Source organism: Dryas octopetala, chromosome 7, assembly GCF_963921425.1.
Source record: "Dryas octopetala chromosome 7, drDryOcto1.1, whole genome shotgun sequence".
Lineage (NCBI taxonomy): Eukaryota > Viridiplantae > Streptophyta > Magnoliopsida > Rosales > Rosaceae > Dryas > Dryas octopetala.
Window position 1 is genome coordinate 18,713,070 of NC_141372.1, and position 22,037 is coordinate 18,735,106.

The following is a 22,037-nucleotide window of genomic DNA, read 5'->3' on the forward strand; positions in this document are numbered from 1 at the left end:
AGAGAGGGTTGGCTCGATGTTCTGTGAGTATTTTAATTCCCTCTTCTCTATTACTGGTGGTATAGACATACAACGGATTTTGAACACTGTTGCTCCGAGAGTTACTTCAGCTATGAACGCCCGTTTAATGGTGCCTTTCACAAGAGCGGATATAGAAGAGGCTTTAGCGCAAATGTACCCTACAAAGTCACCCGGATATGATGGTATGCCCGCTCTCTTTTACCAACGATATTGGCCGGTGGTGGGAGATGATATCTGTAATTTTTGTCTGAATATTCTGAATGGAACTGCTAGTGTTAGAGGGGTCCATCACACTCTTATTGCTCTTATTCCAAAGATAGAACAGCCGCAATATGTCACCGATTTCTGGCCCATAAGTCTCTGCACCACCCTATACAAGCTTGTCGCTAAATCCCTTGCAAATCGACTGAAACAAGTTCTACCACAGGTGATCTCAGACAAGCAAAGCGCTTTTGTCCCAGGCAGACATATTATGGATAACGTGATGGTTGCTTTTGAAACCACCCACACCATTAAACACACTTCGGAGCTGGAGCCTCCAAAGATGGCTATAAAATTGGATATGGAAAAAGCTTATGACCGGGTCGAATGGAATTTCCTTGAGGCAATAATGCTCCGGCTGGGTTTTCACACGAGCTGGGTGAACAAAGTAATGGATTGTGTTACTACTGCATCCTTTTCTGTATTGTGGAGGGGTGCGCCCCTGGGACACATTGTCCCTAAGCGTGGCCTCAGACAAGGCTGCCCGCTGTCACCCTATTTGTTTCTCTTTTGCGGAGAAGGTCTCACTAGCCTTCTATGCGATGCCGAGAGTACCGGAGATATTATCGGCGTTCGTGCAGCTCCCCTAGCTCCTCCTGTGTCGCACCTCTTTTACGCGGACGACTGTATCATCTTCCTTCATGCGACACCTAAGGCCAGCTGGGTGGTCTCACAAATTCTAAGGGTTTATGAAGAAGTTTCAGGCCAAAAAGTTAACTTGCGAAAATCTGCTATCTGTTATAGCCCTGGGACTGACCACCTTATCAAAGTTATTACTTCCCAAGTGCTTGGCATCAAGATCACTGGCTGTCATGAGAAATACCTGGGACTTCCAACAGAGGTTGGACGAAAAAAGAAAAAATTGTTCCAACCTATAAAAGACCGAATCTGGAAGAAGCTACAGGGATGGAAGGAAAAATTACTTTCCAAGGCTGGGAAAGAGATTATGGTGAAGTCCGTAATACAAGCAATGCCCACTTATTATATGAGTTTATTTCGCATGCCTAATGGAGTCCGAAAGGAAATTACCTCTCTCATATCGCGGTTTTGGTGGGGAAAGAGACATATGAAACAAGGTATTTATTGGCTCAAGTGGGAAGCGATCTGCAAGCCCAAGAAAGAGGGCGGGTTAGGCTTTCGTGATTTGGAATGTTTCAATAGAGCTTTGATTGCCAAGCAGGGATGGAGGCTAGTTCAGAATCCAACTTCACTTATGAGTCAGGTACTAAAAGGGAGATACTACCCGACTGGATCCTTTATGGAGGCGACTATTGGCACACGCCCTTCACTAATATGGAGGTCTCTTATTTGGGCTAGACAGTTGTTGGAGAGGGGTCTTCGTTGGAGAATTGGAGATGGTATGTCCGTCAATATTTACGAAGATAAATGGCTACCACAACCCACAACCTTCCAGATACAATCACTCCCTTCCCTCCCCACTAATATGCGGGTTTCTCGGCTTATCACCCCTGAACGGCGATGGAACTCTGCTCTCATTTATGATCACTTTCGATTAGAGGAAGCCGATATGATCACTAGCATCCCCCTAAGTATCTCAGCACGACCTGATCATCTAATATGGCACTACACAAAGAATGGGCTATATAGTGTTAAAAGTGGATACTGGCTGGCGCTTGCTATGAGGCAGGAGGGCCAGGGCAGCGACACAGTGGCTAGGACGGCTCATGTAAACATCTGGAAAGACATTTGGGCTTTAAAAGTGCCTGGAAAAATTCAACATTTACTCTGGAGATGCAGCCATGAGACTATTCCATGCAACTATGCCCTCTACAGACGCACATTAATTCCTAATCCCAGGTGTATGCGGTGCGGGGAGACTATTGAGACTGCATTACATGCAATATGGAGGTGTCCTTTGGCTCAAAGACTTTGGCAACTCTCCGCTCTCGGCAATTTAATTGACTTGGACTTTGAGGGGCGCTTCGATGTATTCCTTCGGCATGCTATGATGGTGTTGACTGACAATGAGAAGAACCTTTTTGCTTTCTTATGCTGGGCCTCATGGAATGCACGGAATGACTGGGTGATTAATGGAATCCACGAAGATGCAGTAGGGCAGTATGATCGGATTCAGAAATTTGTGGAGGACTACACAGTGGCAAACAATACAGAGGTTCTATTCCCTCAGGCTGCACCACCTCAAAATCGATGGGAGAAGCCAATGGAGGGTTGGTTCAAAATAAACACTGACGGAGGGATGAAGCCAAAGACCAGAGGGCGTGGACTTGGTGCTGTCATTAGGGATAGTGCAGGGCAACTTGTGATTGCTGCCACCAAATCTATTTTCGGTGGCTACTCGGCGGAGGAGACAGAGATAATGGCTGGGATTTTCGGGCTACAGCTGGCTCAAGATCTGCAGCTCACTCAGGTCATGTTGGAGATGGATTCCTCACAGGTGGTACAAAGAGTTAATCGGCAACTCCCCTCAATGGCAGCTGATGGGGTTATTATCGAGGATCTCAAGACTCTATTGGCGACTTTTGATCACTCCATGTGTCAATTTCGTAGGCGTGAATCTAATAATGTCGCTCATTTATTAGCTCGTTTTGCTTTGTCTAACCTAGGGTGTTCCTTTTGGTTGGATGTGAACTCGGGACCTTCTTGGCTCGAGCATGCTTTGTATGAGGATTCCTCTCATTAATAAAAATTCAAAGCAATTTCTACAAAAAAAAGCTAACATTGTGGGAAAGAGAGAGAGAGAGAGTGAGAGAGAGAGAGAGAGAGAGAGAGAGCTAAGGGAAAATTTCTAAGTCAATCCATTCATAATCCAAAGGGTCAATTCCATGTTGATGCATCTAGTTCATCTAATACGTATGAGCATATCAAGTCAATCACAACCCTTAGGTCAGGTCAGCAAATTGATAATAAGGTTTAAATGCCCAATTTGGAAAAAGAAAATGACAAAAAATGAAACAAATGAATTAGGTGACCTAGAGTCTAATGTTGATCATAAGGTCAAGTCAAAGGAAAAAAAGCCTTTAATTGTTGATTCTTCTCCAACTCTTGTGTCCAAAGCCTCATTTCCTCATAGATTGACTAAGACAAAGAAAAATGCATAATTTAATGACAGCCTAGAAGTGTTCAAGAAAGTCTATATCAGTATTCCCTTCTTAGATGTCATCAAACAAGTGTCTTCTTATGCCAAATTCTTGAAAGACCTTTGCACCATAAAAAGGAGAATCAACGTTCCAAAGCAAGCCTTTCTCACCGAACAAGTTAGTTCAATTATCGAGCATCGAATTCCGGTTAAGTACAAGGATCCTGATTTTCATACCATTGCATGCATGATAGGAACTCATTATCTAGGAAGAGCATTACTAGATTTAGGAGCAAACGTGAACATTTTACCATACTTGGTTTATATGCCACTTGGCTTAAGAGAGATGAAACCAACTTTGGTGACTCTCTCTCTAGCGGATAGGTCGATTAAAATTCCTAGAGGAATGGTGGAAGATGTCTTGGTCAAAGTGAATGAATATTACTTCCCTGTGGATTTCATTGTTCTAGACATCCAACCTATGACCAATGCTTGTGATTAAATTCAGGTAATTTTAGGACGTCCATTCCTTGCCACAGCAAATGCACAAATTAATTGTAGGAATGAGGTCATGAATTTGTCGTCTGGGAACTTAACTATAGATCTTAATACTTTTAACAAAAGTTACCAACCACAAGAGGGTGAGGATATCATTTGTGAGGTTAATTTAATCAAACAAATAGTGGTAGACTCTTTCCATAGGGATAGTGTTGAGGACCTACTAAAAGCATGTTTAGCCCACTTTGATTGTGACTTTAATCTTAATGAAGCCATAGAAGAAGTCAATGCACTCTTGGATTCCACACTCATCATGAACACCACCAATTGAAAATCAAGGATAAAACCTCTTCCTTTTTCCAAAAATCCTCCACTTCCTTGCACCGTTGAGCCACCCAAGCTAGATCTCAAACCTTTACCTGATAACCTCAAGTATGTGTCTTTAAGATCTTCTAATACCTTGCTCGTGATCATAGCTTTCGATTTAGATGTTGAGCAAGAATGTAAGCTTGTGAAAGTTTTGAGGGAACATAAGGCAACCATAGGTTGGTCTATTGCTGACATCAAAGGCATTACTCCATCCATTGTCATGCATAGGATCCACTTAGAGGACAATACTAAGACTTCTCATGAGCCCTAAAGACGTTTAAATCCTGCCATGAAGGAAGTAGTGAGGCATGAGGTTTTAAAATTGTTGGATATTGGTGTCATTTACCCCATTTTCAATAGTCATTGGGTAAGTCCTGTCCAAGTTGTTCCAAAAACATTTGGCATCACCGTTGTAAAGAATGATGACAATGAATTGATTCCCTTGTGAGTGCAAACCAGTTGGCGTGTGTGCATAGATTATAGGAAATTGAACGTGGTCGGTCACTAGGAAAGACCACTTCCCTCTTCCTTTCATTGACCAAATACTTGAGAGATTAGCCGATCATGCTTATTATTGTTTCTTTGGCGGTTATTTAGGTTATAACCAAATCCTCATTGCACCCAAGGACCAACAAAAAACCACCTTCACTCTCTTATTTGGTACTTTTGCTTACTGTTGCATGCTCTTTGGGTTATGTAATGCACCCGCCACTTTTCAAAGGTGCATGATTTCCATTTTTTCTGACATGGTAGAGTGATTCCTTGAGGTTTGTATGATGATTTCTTCGTCTTTGGATCTTCTGTTGATGAATGCTTGCATCACCTTTCATTGGTCTTAATTCGTTGCAAAGAGAAAAATCTTGTTTTAAATTGGGAAAAATCACTTCATGGTCAAAAAAGGTATTGTATTAGGGCATATCATTTCTTATAAGTGAATTGAGGTTGATAAGGCTAAAGTTGATTTAATTTCTAATTTTCTACCTCCACTGTTAAGAAAATTAAATTATTCTTAGGACACGCCGGTTTTTATCGAAGATTCATCAAAGATTTTAGCAAAATTTCACGTCCCTTGTGCAATTTACTTGCCAAGGATTCCTTATTTGTCTTTGATGATGATTGTGTTCGTGCCTTTGATAAACATAAGTCTTTGTTGACCTCCGATCCCATCATTTGACCTCCCTGTAGAGTGAGCCCTTTGAGATTATGTGTGATGCATCCAATTACGCCGTAGGTGTCGTTTTGGGACAACGAGTTGGTAGGTTGCCCCATGTCATTTGCTATGTAAGCAAGACCTTCACTGATGCTCAACTCAACTATTCTACCACTGAAAAAGAACTGTTGGCGGTTGTCTTTGCATTAGACAAGTTTAATTAGGTCTTATCTTTTAGACACTAAGGTTATTGTTTATTCCGATCATGCGGCTTTGAAATATCTTTTGTCTAAAAAAGATGCTAAACCCCGCCTAATTCGTTGGATCCTTTTGCTCCAAAAATTTGACATTGAAATCCGTGACAAAAAAAAGTCCGAAAATGTGGTTGTCAACCATCTTTCTAGGTTGATTGTTGAGTCATGTGAGGAGTCCATTCCCATCTAAGACATTTCCCGATGAGCAACTTATGCATGTTTCCCAAACACCATGGTATGCGGATATTGTGAATTTTTTTGTCACTAATGAAATGCCTTCCCATTGGACCAAGCAAGATAGATCTAATTTTCTAACTATGGTCAAGCATTATTTTTGGGGATGATCCTTACTTGTATAAATATTGTCCCGATCAAATCATTAGCAGATGTGTCCCAAATAATGAGCAATCCAATATCATTTCCTTTTGCCATGACCATGCTTGTGGAAGCTACTTTAGTGCTAAGAAAACCGCCGCCAAGATCCTTCAAAGTGCTTTCTATTAGCCTTCCCTTTTCCATGATACCTATGTGTATTGCCAATCTTGTGAGAGATGCCAGAAGTTAGGGAATCTCACTAGGAGAAACATGATGCCTTTAAACTCAATCATTGTTGTAGAAATCTTTGATGTTTAGGGCATTGATTTTATGAGATATTTTTCTAATTCCTTTGACAATTTATACATACTTGTGGGTGTGGATTACATGTCCAAGTGGGTAGAAGCCATTATTGTAATTTCTGAGATTAATTTGGTAATAATTGAAATTGGGTGAAGAAAGAGCGGAAGGAAAATGAACAATCAAGTTCTATGTTTTCTATCTGTATCCCGTGTTTTTCAAATACGGTAGAAACGTCTATGACATGTTTTAAAAATTTACTCATAGAATTGGATTTGTATTCTAAAAATGATACCCCTTGCATTCTATAAGTATTTTTGAATTTGAAAAACAGAAAAATGTTTTGCAAAATGTAACCAAACGGATCCTAAGCTTTTGGAAGTTTTGAAGGAACATAAAGAAGACATAGGTTGGTCTATAGCTGACATCAAAGGTTTTTCTCCATCCATTGTCATGCATAGGATCCACAACACTAAGACTTCCCTTGTGTCCTAAAGACGTCTAAATCCTGCCATGAAGGAAGTAGAAAGGAGTGAGGTTTTAAAATTGTTGGATGTAGGTGTCATTTACCCCATTTTCGATAATCATTGGATGAGTCATGTCCAAGTTGTCCCTAAGAAGTCTAGGATCACCGTTGTGAAGAATGATGACAATGAATTGATTCTCATGTGAGTGCAAACCGGTTGACGTGTGTGCATAGATAAAGGAAATTGAACACCATCTGTAACGCCCCGAACCTCGGGCCTATAAACAATCTGAAAACCTTGTCATTTAACCCTTTTTCAAAGAATGAGTCATGCACTTAATATAATAAATAAATACGTTAAATAAATCAGAGTGTGAGCCCAAAACATTTATGTAAATTCACTGTATAAAATCAGTTAAATCAAATTAAAATGGGTCTCACTGCCTCGTCTTCTCCTCACTGCCTCCTCAGCCTGCTTAACCTGCAAAACACCAATAACCACACTGCACCATATCCATGGTACACCGGGTCATTCAAACAAACAACCCGGTAAACTCACTAGAGCTCGTATGAGTGAAATGACTTAAACAATAATCCTCAAATTATCCTTCAATTTTCATACTTAATAATAATCCACAATAAACCTTATAATTACTCAATCACAATATAAATTTATAACCAATCATCCAAGTATCAATATAAAACATAATTCCTCAAATTCACATCAAAGCCCACTAATAATATTAATAATCATTCTGCAATTCAATTGCCTAATCGTCAACTATTAACCTCAACCTCAAATCATTCCCGTCTTAATTTAATAACCTCAATGCATAATCATCCTCATTTCCATTCTCCAACATTCAAGCCTAGACTTACCAAGTCCTAGTCAAATCAAGTCCTAGCAAACAAATGCACACAAGAAATCCAATAGTTAAACTAACTAATTTCACTCACAGTCTAACCACGCGAAAAGACCGAAATGCCCTTTTTCGCTCATTTGCTCAGATATCAAATTCGGCAGCATAACGACATCGAGAATGAGATTTTCTGAGCCCGTGCACCTGTTAAGACCAGACAACCAACAAATTCACAAACCAGAAATACAAATAAGCCACTGTGTTAGTTTCTAGGATTTGTTATATTGGCTATTTTCCTTGTCAAAACAATTGTATTTATTTGTATTTAATCACTCACAAGCTTTAGGCTAGATTAAGGACAAGTTCAGCTGCATTGAAGAAGTCAAGAATGAACAAAGACACAAGGTATACTACACTTCATTCATTTCATGAAATTAATAGTTTTTTGTCTATTTGACTAGTCATTCACTGATCATAAAGAACAATGTTTTTCACGTACAGTGGTTGATACTTAAGTCACAGTCACTACAGTGGGGCCATTTCGGGTTTTACTTTTACAGCCCATTTCTTTGAAAGCCCATGTTCTGTTTTTTACTAAACATGCATGTGCATTGCACATGGCTTGGTTCCCCTACTGTATCAATCAGATCTGATTGCTCCTTTGCCATTCACGCCACACACCTTCACACATCAGCACTATTCATCATCTTCCCCATTTCTGATTTTTGCAAAATAAAGCAAAATTCCTTTTTACAGCTCCTCATTCCTATCCTTAGTAATACTAGGATACCCCTCTAGGACAAAGAGAATATGCCCCTCATTCGTCTCTTGTGGACAGCCATTGATTGGCTTCACGTGGCTCGGGCAAACATGAAAGTTGCGTGGGTGTGTACGGGTATAAGGTGCATTCTGTTCAGATTTTTTTGCTGGGCGTATGAGCATTTTGGGTATGTATTTTTCGGGTTTCATGCCTGGGTATTTTTGAGGTTAAGTGCTCATCTTTAACATTTTCAGAAAATGGTCTTTTAATTCTTGAAAAATCAAAAAGATTTTCTGAACTTGTTTTTTTGTTTCATCTAAAATTCTAAATGGGTTTGAGTGTTTAAATCTTCTTATACATTCTTCAAACACATTCATTTTAGATTTTAGTTGAAGGATTCAATATCAACCTTTTCATGCCTATAGTTTGAGAAGGTTGATCTTTGTTTTAGAATCCCACATTGGCATATCATGTTCATGCATTGATGAATCTACTGGGCTTGGTGCGAATTGGTGCCATGGGTTGATGAGCTTGGAGTGGAGCTGCCTTCTTCATGAATGACCGATTGCCTTGCTTATGGAAGTTGCACAAAGGGGTAAGAAAGCTGCCACTTAGTCTAGGACTTAGTGATTGAGCTTGTGTGCTGTGTGCTCCCTTTGTATTGAACTTCTTATTTAGTGGATTGCCTGGTCAGCTGGATAGACCCCCAGTTTTTACCCTTTGTGGTTTTTCTGGGTGAACATCTTGTGTGCATTTGTCTTTCCTGTTTGTGTTGTTATGCTTACTGACTCACTCAACTTTTAAACACAAATCTGTACTGTAGCTATATGCTTGAAATTGATATATGCCTTATATAACTGTCTAGCTAATCACACACCACTGTAGTTGTGGATAACACTGGGATGCCTACTGTGATGGGTCCTCTGAGTGTATAGGATGTCACTTGATCCTTGGTGTGTTTGATTTGTGTTGTTTACAGAAATGATTTTTGGTTTTTAGAAGTCAATCTGGAGTTTCATATTTTCGTTACTGAACCGTCTGAGTTGTGTTTGTTTGACTAGTTCGTGAGTGATCACATAAACCAAAAATTGGGGTCCGATCACTGAAAGTGAAATTAATCAAGTTTATTAAGTGAACAGATCACCTAAATTAAACTTTTACACTGATTTACCGAAACGAGCGGCCGCCACCACACACGATGGCTGCCCAGCCCCCAAACAACACAGAAAATGCCACAAAACTCACCGCCGGACCAGGAAAGGCTTCTGGTGGTTTCGAAGAGGCATACCGACGAAGAAGACCACCCAAATCCCCGCCACACAAGGCAGAGCTACAGTGCACGTGGCTGCAAAACGATGATTTTGAAATGGATTCGTAATTGGCTAAATCCTCCAACACAGAACTGAAGAGCATGAAGAGAGGAGCCAAATCGATACCTGGGTCGAAGCCAAATGTTGCCGGAAACGCTCGAACTCGCCGAAACAGTCGTCGGCCAGAAATCTTTCGATCTGCCGCCGTGGGAGGTCGCCGGAGCTAGGGAAGCACATGGACAGACTCGCCGTGACGAGAGGAAGACAACCCAGGTGATGGGAGGTTGCGTCGTCGCCGGGAAAACGAGATCGCCGGTACGTCTATATTTCAGCTTTGACTCGTGCACTTCAAGAATAATTTTTGATCAGTACATAAGGAGTTGAGATCGTGAAGTACTTGGGTGTTTGAGTTTAGTAAAAAAATTTCGAGGTTATGAGCAGGGGGTATTTAGAGTACTATTTGATGCATTTATAGATCAAAGGGTTAATCAGAGTGGCGCAGCGGAAGCGTAGTGGTGTACGGTCTAGCCATACGAGTAGAGGTGGAGAACAACAGAGAGATCAACCAAGACGCCCTAGAGCCCAGGGCAGAGTCCTCGTCATGACGCAGCAGGACGCTTTGGCTTCACCGGATGTCATCATGGGTACATTATCTAATTTTGAGCATGATACGATTTTTTCGATAGACTTCAGGACACACACACACACTCTAGTTTGGCACGTATTCTCGTTTTGAATGTCGATAAGAGATAAACTTTCTCGATTGGTGGGTTAGAGTGGTTTTCAAATGATTTAAAGGTTTTAAATGGATTTATTTCGTAATGGTTTTATTCTTGAAAACTTTATCTAGGGTTTGGCGTTCTATCACATTTTCAAGTTTTTATTTTTAAGGCTTACTTAATTTATTTATCTCGAACGGAAGAAAATGCCAAAAATTCACACATGTTTTAACTTATGGTTCCTGAAATGAGGTTTGATTTGATGGGTGATGAGAAGTTGCAACTACAATTCACTTAAATTTAAGTTTTCTACTAAATTTCGAGGACGAAATTTTTTTAAGGGGGGAAGGTTGTAACGACCCGACCCAAATTTTCACTAGAAATTTAAATTTTTATTTAACTATGTTTTAAGAGATTTTTTTTTAAAAGGATGTGGAATTGTATTTTAAAGATTTTGATATTTATTTGGAAAATAAAAAGGGTTTTGATTTATTTATTTTTGTTTTAATTTAAGCTTGACCAAAAGTTGACTTTTAAAATGAATGGGTTTTCGATTTTGACTTTGGGTCCGTTAGATAGGTTTCGAGCCCACGAGTTCATAGACACGTAGCACGCATCGTTTCGAGTTACGGTTTGAAAGATACGGACGCGTGAAGTGAGGGGCAATTTTGTAAATTTATATAAGTGGGTTTTTAAAATACCCAAAATCAGAAATTTTTCTGATTTCTCTCTCTCTCTCCAGAAAATTCTACACTCTTCTCCCTCCCCCTTTATCTTTCTCTCTCCCCCCCGCACTCTCTCTCTACTCCCTCTCTTTCCCGAGCCCCACTCCCCTCCCTTTCTCCCACCGGCGCAGCAGCTCCGGCCACCTTCCCGACGCCCCAAGACCACCGGCGAGTCGGCGCCAACCCCCCAGACCAGCCCCCTTCGCCAGCCAGCCACCACTTCGACGAGGGCCACAACACACAGCCTGCAATCCACCGCTGCACGCACCTGCCTCAGCCACCCAGCCGCGTCCGATCACTTTTTCGGCGACCTAAGGCTCCGGCGAGCCTCCCCCGACGCCTGCTAGCTCGCCGGCCACTCCTCTAGCCAGCCCAACCCATGCGCACAGAAATCCCAGCGGTTTGGCTCCCCTCTGTCTCGCCAAATTTTCGGTGAAATCCGGCGCCAACCACCTCCATACCAGGTGGGTTCTCTCTCCCTCTTGATGGGCTTTCAATACCTTGTGTTGTGACTGTTTAATTTTGAGTTTATATGGAAGATTGAGTTTGGGGATTTTGAGCCATTCGGGATATATGAGAATTTCAGTTTTAGAAGGATGTTTTTGTGGTTTTATATGGACGAAAATCTTCCCCATAAGACCTTAGGAATGTTTAGAATCAGAAATATAGAGTAATTTGGAGGAATTTGTGCAATATAGTTTGGTGCCGCCATTTTGAGCGGCGACAGCGTGGGTTCTGACCACCTGGCTGTCACGTAAATTATCTAGCGCTAATTGGGGTGCTAAAATTGAGTTGGTTGATGATTTTGAATAGGTGGGTGCAACTTGAGCGACGGAATCTCAATTTGGCTCGTGATCGAACACTTTACGGGGATCGTCTTTAATTCTAGGACGACCCCAAGTAAAGTTAGGCCACTTGCCGGTTTTCTCTTGAAATTGTGGCTAAAGTTAAGGACGTGGGTGTCGTAGTTGGAGTCGGGATGGATTTGGAATAGGGTGAGAGTGTATAGTTTAAAGAAAAACTAGTAGGAAAAATGTGAGACGGGAGGGACGTTAGGCTATACACACACACTCTTTAAATGTCGTAGAACCGAGGCTAATCTATGGCTTTATTGTTTTATTCTATAGGCGAGACGACCGTGGCTCGTGACGATCCGGCGGAGGATCGAAGCTAGGGCTATCACTGTGAGTGGACTAACTTTTAATCTTTTTGAAATATTTTATATGTTGATGATTAAATTCCATTACTTAGCTATATTGAGTTTGAATTTAAGCTAAAGGATTTTAAGTTAAAAATTTGGTTTTTAAATTCTTCTTTCCTAAATTTAAAATTGATATTTATGGTTTTTGCATTTCAAAGTTTCGTGGATTTATGAATTGGTTTTGTTCAAGAAAGTTTAGAAGGATACAAAAAGATTTGAGTTTTATATGTTTACGACGCGGTTGTGGAAAATGGTTTTCAAACCACCTTTGCAGTACCCTCCAGGTTATCAGATTTAATAGGTCTTTGGGACCCATCACGGCACACACATAGGCTTTGGGCCGTGTGTCGGGATGCTTCGCCCTTTGGGGGCCGCTCTGCGTGCACGTACGACAGAATATCCGGCTCTGCGTGCGTACGACAGACTCTCGGCTCTGCGCACGTAAGACAGAATTTGTGGCTCTGCATGCGTATGACAGATTCTCGGCTCTGCGCATGTATGACAGATTATATGGGTAACTGACTGTTGTGTGTTTTCAAATGTTAAGTATTTTAAGTGATGAGTTTATGACAGTAAAATTTTAAGTAAGACGGTTTCAGTCGAACAGTTTATTGATTTCCAATATGTTGAGAATGTTTGAGAAGAAAGTTTTCAGCTCAAGTTATTTATTTATAAATTGACAATATCGATTTCAGTTTGAGAACTTGGATTTCAAAGTTTGATTTTCAACTTCATATTTTATATTTTACTGAGAAATGATTTTAAAAACTGGGGGATTTCAAAGAACATTCTAAGGTTTTAGAGTTAAACATGTGAAAAAGGGTTTTTCTGAAAAGATATTTAAATCTTTGATTTTCATCTCCATTTAACTGTCCACTCACTGAGCCTATCTCACCGTTTTCTTGTTTTGTCTTAAATTGTCCCCCCAGGTAGTAGCGTTGGTGGAGGTCGAGCCAAACGCGTCGAGGCAAAGCATCCATTTTTCATTCCTGGTCCCTATAGGCGCTATGTTTATTTTTGTAAAAACTTATTGTAAATGATTAGTGGCTCTGATAACAACTCCTAAGGTTTAAGTGGGTCCGAGACCCTTTATTTGCTTGTGGTAGAGGTGGCTGAAAGACTTAGAAGTGCTTTTTAACAGGTTTAGAAGTTTCTGGGTTAGTCCATTTTTAGGGGAGGTTCTGCCGAATTTTCGGTAGGATTTTCCTTGAATTTGGATTCCCGCAGGACCTCTCCGGGTTTCAGGGTGGAATCTGGGGGCGGTCCTGTCACTAATCATCCACATCCATGAATTGTTAAGAAAATTAGATCATTCTTAGGATACATCGGTTTTTATTGAAGATTCATCAAAGATTTTAGCAAAATTTCATGTCTCTTGTGCAATTTACTTTCCAAGGATTCCTCATTTTTGTTTGATGATCGATGATTGTGTTCGTTCATTTGATAAACTTAAGTCTTTATTGACCTTCACCCCCATCATTAGACCTCTCGTGTGGAGTCAGCCCTTCGAAATAATGTGCGATACATCTAATTACGCCATAGGTGTCGTTCTGGGGCAATGAGTTGGTAAGGTACCTCATGTCATTTTCTATGCAAGCAAGACCTTCACTGAGGCCCAACTCATCTATTCTACAACTAAAAAAGAACTGTTGGCGGTTGTCTTTGTGCTAGACAAGTTTAGATCTTACTTTTTAGGCACTAAGGTTATTGTTTGTTTCGATCATGCGGCTTTGAAATACCTTTTGTATAAAAAAGATGCTAAACCCCGCCTAATCCATTAGATCCTTTTGCTTTAAGAATTTGACATAGAAATTCGTGACAAAAATAGGGTCCGAAAATGTGGTTGCCGATCATCTCTCTAGGTTGATAGTTGAGTCATGTGAGGAGTTCATTCCCATCACCAAGACATTTCTTGATATGCAAATTATGCTTGTTTCCCGAACCTCATGGTATGCGGATATTGTGAATTTTCTTGTCAATAATGAGATGCTTTTCCATTGGACAAAGCAAGATAGATCTAAGTTTCTTGCTATAGTCAAACATTATTTTTCGGATGATCTTTACTTGTATATTGTCCCGATCAAATCATTAGGAGATGTGTCCCGAATAGTGAGCAATCCAATATCATTTCCTTTTTCCATGACTATGTTTGTCGAGGCCACTTTAGTGCTAAGAAAACCGCCGCTAAGATCCTTCAAAGTTGTTTCTATTGGCCTTCCATTTTCCATGATGCCCATGTGTATTACCAATCTTGTGAGAAATGCCAAAAATTAAGGAGTCTCAATAGGTGAAACATAATCCCTTTAAACCCAATCATTGTTGTAGAAATCTTTGATGTTTGGGGCATTGATTTTATGGGACATTTTTCTAATTCCTTTAATTTGTACATACTTGTGGGTGTGAATTATGTGTCCAAGTGGGCAGAGACCATAGCTTGTAAAACCAATGACCAAAGGGTAGTGGTGCGCTTCTTCAATGAAAACATTTTTACTCGATTTGGGTCCCCACGCGCTATCATTAGTGATGGTGGTAAGCACTTTTGTAATAATTCATTTGAACACTTAATGAAAAATTATGGCGTCACCCATCGAGTTATTACCTCTTACCATCTCCAAACAAATGGTCAAGTAAAGATTTTTAATAGAGAGATTAAGCATATCTTAGAAAAAATAGTCAACCCGTCCTGAAAAGATTAGTCTTTGCGACTCATTGATGCGTTGTGGGTTTATTAAACTGCTTTTAAAACCCTAATTGGAATGTCTCATTATCGCTTAGTTTTTAGGAAAGTATGTCATCTGCCTGTTGAACTGGAACATAGAGCATTTTGGGCCATAAAATAGCATTGAAATATTTTAATATTTTAATTGAATGTTTTAATTTTTTTGTAATAAATTGAGTGATTTATTTTGGAGGTTTTGTGAGTCCCTTCAATTTTTGTGTAATCGTCGTCATTAGTGTGTAATAGTTTTAATCTTTATTATGTAACCTTTATAATGATTTTCATCTTTATTATAGCCGTTACTTTTAGGGGCTATAATTCATCTTTTCTTTTTAATAACTTAGAGAGATTAGATTTTTTTTACTAAAAAGAGAAAACCTACTCAAATTACGTGTGTTTTTCTAGCCAAAGAAGGGTGTTCTCTTGGTGGAGCTTTGGGCTCATCCACTAGTGCAAGTCGGTGTGAGCTACACAACATTTTGAGTTGGGTTGTTGTATCTTGGAGGGGACAAGTTAAAAGTGTTTAATCTGATGCACCAGTTCGTGGTCTTACCAAACCGCAGAAGGCTTGAATCTCCTTAAAGAAAGCGAGATTTCCACACCTCAGCCTTATTGTCAACATGCTACTCGAAGACAAATTTATATTTTCTAATATATATTTTGTATCTTCTACATCAATTTTAAAAGATCAAACATAGAGCCTACAATCGAGAAACCGTTGGAGAATGTCGAAGATCTCAACAAGCCTTTCCGATTCAAGGGAGCACACTTCAAGAGATGGAAGAGAAAAGTGTTGTTTTATCTCAACCTTCTTAAGGTTGCCTATGTTCATACGGACAAAAATCCAAGTAAGGAGAATACCGAAAACATGAGAGATGATGAACTTCTTGATCATGAAGAAAAAATCCAAAAGTTTGAAAATGATGAGTATAATTGTCGGTATTATCTCTTGAATTGTCTAGCTGATCATTTTTATGATTATTATGATACTACTTACTCTTCTGAAAAGAAGTTTTGGAAAGCCTTTCAGAGCAAATATGACACCGAGGAGGCAGGTGCAAAGAAATATGCTACAAGCCGTTTTTTCCGCTATCAAATGGTGGATGGAAAATCGGTTGTAGAACAAGTCCAAGACTTCCAAATGATTGTAGCTGAAGTCACATCCAAAGGCGTTAAAATTGGTGACAACCTCGTTATGGCTAGCATCATTGACAAATTACCACCTTTATGGAGAGAGTTTCAAAAAACAATGCGTCACAAGCAAAAAGAAATATCCTTGGAGAAATGTCATTATGCAAAAGAACAATGGTAATTTCTTCAAGGTAAATCTAGTCTCTTCAAATAATAATTCACCCAAAGGTCATTTTCCTAAAAATAATAATATGTAGCCTAAGAAGAAAATTGTGAAAAAGTTTTCTAAGCCTTACCAACCAAATAAAGGAAACCCAAGGCAAGTTTCTACTCCTTTAATTTGTTTTGTTTGTGGCAAAAGTGGGCATATTGCTCGAAATTGCAGGTACCGAAAACGTGAGCCTAATCCTCAAGCTCATGTTGTCGAAGAACCGTTTACGGCAATGATAACTGATGTGAATATGGTTCATAGTGTTGAAGGATGGTGGGCAGACTCTAGTGCCAATAGGCATGTCTACTATGATAAAGATTGGTTCAAATTGTATACTCCTTTTAAGGAGCCTAAAACAATATTGCTTGGTAACTCTCATACAACTCAAGTGCTTGGAAGTGGTGAGGTTGAACTTAATTTCACTTCTGGAAAGGTGTTGACTTTGAAAGATGTGTTTTATATTCCTTCCATGAGGAAAAATTTGATGTCAAGTTTTCTTCTAAACAAGGCTGGTTTTAAGCAAACTATAGAGTCTGACCAATATGTAATTACCAAGAAAGGCCTCACAAAAGTGTTGAAAGAAATACTGAGTTATTGGAATTGATTCATACAGACCTATGTGAATTTGAAGGAATTTTAACTCGTGGAGGAAATAGATATTTTATCACTTTCATCGATGATTTTTTTAAATTTACTTTTGTTTATTTGATGAAAAATAAAAGTGATGCTTTTAATAATTTAAAGAGTTCCTCCTTGAGGTTGAAAATCAATTTGGTAGAAAAATAAAAAGACTTTAAGAAGTGATTGGGGGCGAGAATATGAGTCTTTTGAGTTTAATTCCTATGTTCAATCTTTAGGAATAATACATGAGACAACTATAACGCCCCGAACCTCGGGCCAATAAAAATACTGAACATCAAACTTTTAAACTAGTTTTCTCTTTTCTTTTGAGCCATGCACATAAATATAACTAAAAACAATTTTACCAAAAACATTTAAACGAAAACATTGTGTAAAAAAAATTAAATAAATCTCGCTGAGTCCCACTGCCTCGACTTCGCCTCACTGCCTCCTCAGCCTACTTAACCTGCAAAACACCAACAACCACACTGCACCATATTCATGGTACACCGGGTCATTCAAACAAACAACCCGGTAAACTCACTAGAGCTCGTATGAGTGAAATGACTTAAACAATAGTCCTCAAATAATCCTTCAATTTCCATGCTAAAAAATAATCTACAATAAAATCTATAATTACTCAAATCGCATAATAATTTCATCAACAATTTAATCCAAGCATCAAGACAAATATAATTCCTCAAGTTCACATCAAATCCCACCAATAATATTAATAATCATTATGTAATTCAATTGTCTAATCGTCAACTATTAACCTCAATCTCGAATAATTCACATCCTAACTCATAACCTCAATGCATAATTCATTCATCATTGTCCATCCTCAAGATTCAAGCCTAAACATTGTCAATTCCTAGCCAAACCAAATCCTAGCAAAAAAATGCACACAAGCACACAAAGCAACGAAATAGACTATCTAATTTCACTAACTATCTAATTTCACTCACAGTCTAACTACGCGAAAAGACTGAAATGCCCTTCTTGGCTCCTTTGCTCGAATCTCCAATCCGACAGCATAACGGCATCGAGAATGAAATTACTCGAGCCCGTGTACCTGTTAAGACCAGACAATCAAATAAATACAATTCAAAAACACAATTGGGCCACTGAACGACCGAAACGGGCAGTCGCCACCACACACGGTGGCTGCCCCGACTTAGAACAGCACACAAAACGCACCAAAAACAACGATGGACCTTTGAAAAGACTCCTGGAGTTTCCGAAGAGGCACAACAACCGAGAAAAACTACCAAAATCGCCGCAACACAAGGCGGAGCTACAGTGGCCGTGGCTGCAAAATAGGAGAATTGGAATCGAATCATAAATGGCTCAAACTAAGTACACAGACACGAAGGAGACGTCGAGAGGAGCCAAAACGATACCTGGGTTGACGGCCAAATCTCGCCGGAAATGGCCGAAAATCGCCGAAGAAGTCGTCGGCCTTGGAACTTCGATTCGCCGCCGTGGGAGGTCGCCGGAGCCAGGGAAGCACATGGGCAGACTCGCCGTGACGAGAGGAAGACAACCCAGGTGATGGGAGGTCGCGTCGTCGCCGAAAAAGTGAGATCGCCGCCGGAGCTCCAAGGATCGGCCTCAGCTGGTTCGTGAGTTGGAGGAGGTTTCTGGGTTGCGCCGCCACCAGGGGGAGGAAGAAGGAAGAACGGCGAGGAGATCTGGGCCGATCCCGTTGCCAGCCATGGCCGGACGCACCGCCACGCGCCGGTGGCAGGCGCGGCGAAGGTGAGAGGCGCGGGAGAGAGAGAGAATGGGATAAAAATCTGGTTTTTGGGTTTTAAAACCCCTTTTGTAAAAATTACAAAATTGCTCTTTACTTCAAATGTCCGTAACTTTCAAACCATAACTTCGATTGACGCGTGCCGCGTGTCTACGAACTCTTGAACTTGAGACCTTTCCAACGTGCCCAAAGTCAAAGACGAAAATCCATTAGTTTTAAAAGTCAACTTTGGGTCAAGCCTAATTTAAACAAAAATTTAAAATAAAATCAAAACCCTTTTTATTTTCCGAATAAATCCCAAATCCCAAAATCCTTAAAATAAATATTCAAAATATTTAAAATAATTATCTGAAAAATACGGGGTCTCACAACAACACCACCATATTCTCCTACATCTAATGGTGTGGCAGAGAGGAAAAATAGAACTTTGATTGAGCTAACAAATGTCATGCTTATTGATTTAGGTGCTTCCTCTAATCTATGGGTTGAAGTAGTTTTAACTGCTTGCTATGTGTTGAACAAGGTGCCACACAAAAAGGCCAAAATTACACCTTTTAAGGTGTGGAAGGGCCATAAATTTGAGGTATTTTAGAGTGTGGGGCTTTTAGCTTTTGTAAGATTAACAGACCCTAAAAGGCCCAAATTGGGTGCTAGAGCTACTACTTGTGTTTTTATTGGTCATGCTTTGAATAGTACAGCATACAGGTTTCTTGATATTGAAAATAATATTATTATTGAATCAGGTGATGCTATTTTCATGAGGAAAAATTTCCTTTCAAATCAGAAAATAGTGGGGGTCAAGGAGTTAGAGAAAATGTCTTTTCTGAACCTAGTTCCTCTACTCCTAATTTACAAAGTCAAGATAATTTTGAAATTGAACCTAGAAGGAGTAAAAGAGCTAGAGTTCAAAAAGATTTTGGCCCTGACTATTATGTTTATAATGTTGAGGAAAATCATATTACTTTACATAAAGCTTTATCATCACCTAATGCTATATTTTGAAAAGAGGCTGTGAATGATGAGATGGAATCACTAATTTCTAATAGAACATGGAAATTAGTAGATTTACCAACAGGTTGTAAAACTATTAGGTGTAAATGGGTCCTTAGAAAGAAGCTCAAACCGGATGGAAGTATAGATAAATATAAAGCCAGACTTGTTGCAAAAGGCTTTAAACAAAAAGCTGATCTAGACTTTTTTGATACTTTTTCTCTGGTTACTAGAGTGACATTCATTAGATTGTTGATTGCTATTGCTGCAATTTATGATTTGATTATTCATCAAATAGATGTAAAAATAGCTTTTTTGAATGGTGATTTAGACGAGGAAATTTATATGGACCAGTCCAAAGGTTTTATTGAACCTGGCCAAGAGAACAAAGTGTGTAAGTTGACTAAATCTCTTTATGGTTTAAAGCATGCTCGTAAACATTGGCATGAAAAATTTGATTCATGCATAATAAAAGTGGCTATAAATCAAATGAATGTGATAAATGTGTCTATTATAAGTCTTGGAAAAATTCACATGTTATTATTAGTCTTTATGTTGATGATTTACTTATTTTTTGCTCAAATTTATTTGTTATTGATGAAACAAAAAATATGCTTAAGAGTCATTTTGACATGAAAGATCTTGGTGAGGCTAATGTTATTTTGGGCATGAAAATGACAAAAACATGTGATGGTACTTTTCTTGATCAGTCACATTATGTTGAGAAAATTTTGATAAAATATAATTATGTTGACTGCAAGCATGTGACTACTCCTTTTGATTCTAGTATTCATTTGTTTCCTATTAAAAATGAAATTGATGTGATTAATCAAAAGGAATATGTTAGCATAATCGGTAGTTTGCGTTATGAAACTGATTGTACTAGACCTGACATTGGATATGCAATTGGAGTACTTAACAGGTTTACCAGTAAACCAGATAGAGAACATTGGCATACCATTAAACAAGTTATGAAATATTTACTTGGCACAAAGAACTATGGATTATTTTATCAAAAATATCCTTATGTGCTTGAAGGTTTTAGTGATGCCGACTAGAACACTTTGTCAAGTGATTCTCTTTCTACTGCTGGTTATATTTTTAAATCAGGTGGTTGTGCTATTTGTTGGAAACCAAAAAAGCAAACCATTATTGCTAATTCAACCATGGAAGCTGAACTTATTGCTTTGGCTTCAGCTGGTGAAGAAGCAAGTTGGTTGAAAGATTTGTTGTATGAAATCCCATTATGGGAAAAACCAATACCACCTATTCTAATTAATTGTGATAGCACTGCTGCAATTGGCAGAGTGAATAATCGTTATTACAACGGTAAATCCAAACCCATAAGAAGGAAGCACAGTACTGTGCGATCTTATTTGAAAAGTGGTGTTATTACTGTGAATTATATTAGATCGAATGATAATCTTGCATATCCATTAACTAAGGCCTTGACAAGAGAAAGGGTTTGGAATGCATCGAGGAAGATGAGATTAAAGCCCATACATTCATGAGCCATATATGAGGACACCCAACCCGGTGATTAGAGATCCTAAGAACTGGGTTCAATGGGAAAAACAAATCATAAGGTGGCTATAAGAGATGCACTATTTTGCTCATCCTTATGGTGTAAGTGCATATATCCTGTAACGTTATTGAGATTGAGCTTATTTAAACTCTTAATAAAATCTGTAGCTCACATGAGTGGGATGTAATAGTTACAGGAACATCCTTGACAGATTTTACCTATGTGAGTGCGAGAGTGGGGCGCTCTCTATGAGAATTGGGCTTATTCTCAAATGCGCTCATGAAAACTGGGATCAACACAAGGCCGTAATGTGCTAGCTAATAAAGCTCATAATTAATACCTGAATTATTATGTGTGAGCAGTTATTCTTAATTTCCCTAAAGCAGTGATAGTTCAAGTCTGAGACCACTATTAACTCTGGAGTAGGAATTGTTGTTTCACTAATGAAGGTTCAATGCAGAGTCACACCTCCATGATGCATAATGATTCCTCTTTGGCCGGTAATTTCTTTTCTTTATTTTTTATATTAAAATGAGTGGGGGATTGTTGTAACATTTTAATATTTTAATTGAATGTTTTAACTTTTTTGTAATAAATTGAGTGATTTATTTTGGAGTTTTGTGATTTTCATCTTTATTATAGCCGTTACTTTTAGTGGCTATTATTTCATCTTTTCTTTTGAATAAGATAGAGAGATTAGATTTTTTTTACTGAAAAGACAAAACCCGCTCAAATTATGTGTGTTTTTCTGGCCAAAGAAAGGTGTTCTCTTGGTGGAGCTTTGGGCTCATCCACTAGTGCAGGTCGGTGTGAGCTA

General features: G+C 39.1%; 1 protein-coding gene and 1 long non-coding RNA gene across 2 annotated transcripts in view; both read right to left on the reverse strand.

The window, feature by feature from the left end:
• LOC147280262 (uncharacterized) overlaps positions 1–22,037 on the reverse strand; it is a 64,235-nt gene that overhangs the window by 35,225 nt on the left and 6,973 nt on the right. The gene's annotated exons all lie outside the window — the stretch shown is intronic.
• LOC147280266 (uncharacterized) lies at positions 7,038–7,791 on the reverse strand. The gene is made up of 2 exons (XR_015123608.1): positions 7,650–7,791; positions 7,038–7,195 (listed from the first exon to the last, which is right to left on the reverse strand). It is a non-coding gene; the product is annotated as an uncharacterized LOC147280266 (long non-coding RNA).